Source organism: Gadus macrocephalus, chromosome 22 (assembly GCF_031168955.1).
Source record: "Gadus macrocephalus chromosome 22, ASM3116895v1".
Classification (NCBI taxonomy): Eukaryota; Metazoa; Chordata; class Actinopteri; order Gadiformes; family Gadidae; genus Gadus; species Gadus macrocephalus.
The window spans coordinates 14,964,052-14,966,555 of NC_082403.1; positions in this window are offsets into that span (position 1 = coordinate 14,964,052).

Sequence of the window (2,504 nt, forward strand, 5' to 3'; positions counted from 1 at the left end):
TTGGACGTGCCTCACAGTTAGCTAACACAAACTTCATGGTAACAATTATGTACAATGAAAAAGGTTGTGAAAAGTATTATCTATACACACTATATATATAAATATAGGTATTTATGTACTGTACATATTTAATTAGCCCGGTATCAGGTTGCAACTCCTGAACTCACAAATCAATCACTAAATAACTCAGTCTTAAGGCCATCGTCCTGCCCAGGATGTTTAGCTCTGAATACATAAAATACATTCATTAATGCAGATGTTGAAAGAGGCTCAAGAAAGGGCAGCACAAACTAGAAGCTGTCTTTAAATGCTCTCAACACCTCAATACGAAGTAAGATGCATGAGCATATTTATATATATGACAGAGACCATTGACATCAGAGTAAAGCGCCTGAGAGATTGGTAGTCAATGTGCGGTCTGTTTCTCATTATGTATTTTCTCTGACTATGGGGGCCCTGAAAATGACACTTGTGCTGAGTGTGCACATCAAAGATTAGCCTATAGGCCTCCAACACACACACACACACACACACACACACACACACACACACACACACACACACACACACACACACACACACAAACACACACACACACACACACACACACACACACACACACACACACACACACACACACACACAGATGGATGCTCTGCGAAGAAACCATTAACAACAACACGTGACGCAGGTCAACTTAGCTGGGAGACGACCCTGGGGTGGGGGGGGTTTGTACTATGATGTTGTAGTGTTGTAGAGAATTAAAAGAACCAGAAGGTACCTGGATCAAACCGACACACACACACACACACACACACACACACTCACACATTACATAACGGCGGTACAGTCTCTGTACGAAGGTGTGTAGGCGTGAGAAGCTGAGCCGCTGAGGTCTGCGGCTCAGAGATAAAGCCACCTGTAAAACACACACACACACACCACAACACACTCGCACATGCACACACACTCACACACACACACACACACACACAGCACAACACATACACATACACACACAAACACCGAAACACAACAACACACACACGCACACACACACCACAACACACACACACACACACACACCACAACACACACACACACACACACACCACGACAAACACGCTGCTGAGCAAAACCAATTATGGAGACACAAGGGGGGAGAGACACACAGGGGGATAGAGAGAGAAAGGGAAGGTGTGTGTGTGTGTGTGTATGTGTGTGTGTGTGTGTGTGTGTGTGTGTGTGTGTGTGTGTGTGTGTGTGTGTGTGTGTGTGTGTGTGTGTCTGTGTGTGTGTGTGTGTGTGTGTGTGTGCGGGATTAAACATGCTAGGAAAGAGAACCCAAGCCATGTGGTGGACAGTTGTTATCTTGCCGCATAATGTCTAAAACGAAACGGCGATTCGACTATTAAAGGAGAAGTCGACTAAATGGCTTTCTCTGGAAGATTCAAGACACGGCAGAATAATAGCTTGTTGTTTCAAACACGTCGGTGGGACAGTAATTGTAGAAGAATACCATAAATATATTTCCTAATCCAATGCAAACATGATGCCTGGGGCATGGGGAATCAACCAAAGGCCTTTATCATATTCAAACCATTCTTCCTTTGCTAACTAACTCAATGCTTCAGTATCCATTGAGGGTTGGCTAAGGTTAGACAAGTCTCACTGCCTCACGAATGCCCCAGTAGTAATGCACCGGGGCCTTTGGTGTACTACATGCAGCAGCCAATGCATTTAAATCAGTTCTACATCCCCACACGATACATATAAGTGCTTACATGTGAAGACAATTACAATGTTGTTGGCTTTCAACATAGGTCTACCAACTGATAGCCTGACAAGCTAATTATAAATATACAATGACAACCAATTACCTTTAAACCCATCGTTCAGACCCAGTTAATTGGCCACTTAACTCTCCACAGGAAAGGCCCTCATAACTACAACGACAACGCAGAGAAAGCAGAGCAAACATCGGTGCTGCAACCAAAGCCCTCCCCGGCCTCGGTGATGCAGCGAGTGCGGATAGCAATGAATGAACGCTCCCTGAGACGAGGCCAGGGGGAAACTGGGCATTAATAATGGAGTGCAACACCTTGCCTTTCACACTGTACAGGCCCCCGGGGGACCCAAGGGCCCGAGAGCCATCACAGTGACATCACCTGGACGGAGTGAGAAATCATTAACCCCCTGACCATCACCAGACCTGCCCCCTCTGCCCCTGATGACTAACACAGGTTTGTTAATGTGACCAATCAGAAAGCAGTCTAGCGTGATCGAAATTAACGCCGGTGACAAAATGACATTGTCGCCGGTCTCCGCAGATCTTTGATCAGTGACATGTGTCTGGACACAAAATGATTAAAACGATTCGTCTTCACTGTACCCTGACCAAGTGTCATCGATTCACCCCCCTGCATGTGAAGGTGTGTTGAGTATTTTCACCATAGGAGAGAACAATAAGTGGGAGGTTCTCTTCCCCCCATGGGAACTGGAAT